At 27.7% G+C, this 513-nt stretch overlaps 1 protein-coding gene across 3 annotated transcripts in view; it reads left to right on the top strand.

Annotated features, from left to right (window-relative positions):
• LOC106874384 (glutamate receptor ionotropic, kainate 2) overlaps positions 1 to 513 on the top strand; it is a 1,088,700-nt gene that overhangs the window by 303,797 nt on the left and 784,390 nt on the right. Inside the window, exon 1 of one of the 3 annotated variants that reach the window (XM_052965681.1) lies at positions 166 to 438. The exons of the other annotated variants lie outside the window; for them this stretch is intronic. The gene's annotated coding sequence lies outside the window, so the exon portion shown is untranslated. Of the gene's footprint in view, positions 1 to 165; positions 439 to 513 lie in introns of those variants that run through there. 3 annotated transcript variants of the gene reach the window in all.

Below are 513 nucleotides of genomic sequence, written 5' to 3'. Positions count from 1 at the left end.
ATCTGTATTCCAATATGTATGTATGTATGAGTATAATTAAAATATATTAAAGTTAATCCGATTATAGTAATCTGCACTACAGTTGCTGCGTTAATCCTTTTGTGATGGAACAAAATTTTGATCTTTCGAGATTACAGCGTGAAGTAAAAACGTAATTATTTAACTACTAACACCAAAAACAAAAACATACACCATGTGAAACAGAAACAAACAAACAGGAAATGTTTCGCGAAATGCTGTATATAAAAATTCTAGCTATATGATGTTTACGCAGTATTAATATATCATCAGTAATAATGGTAAGACCATTAGAAGTGTCATGTAGCAAGAAAGATATTTTAGAATTCGACTATTTTCGTAACTCCTTCTTGTGTTGTATCTGTGTATATATTCAATATAGTGTGTTGGATATTTATCCTTCATCTGTCTGGAAAATTTGTAAGTATCTCGATATTTTTGTTTGCTCGTTTCCTCAAATAATGATTATTATTATTATTATTTATTATTATTATT

Source organism: Octopus bimaculoides, chromosome 2, assembly GCF_001194135.2.
Source record: "Octopus bimaculoides isolate UCB-OBI-ISO-001 chromosome 2, ASM119413v2, whole genome shotgun sequence".
NCBI classification, from domain to species: domain Eukaryota; kingdom Metazoa; phylum Mollusca; class Cephalopoda; order Octopoda; family Octopodidae; genus Octopus; species Octopus bimaculoides.
Note: the sequence above shows the minus strand (reverse complement) of the source record. Positions and strands in the feature narration are given on the sequence as shown.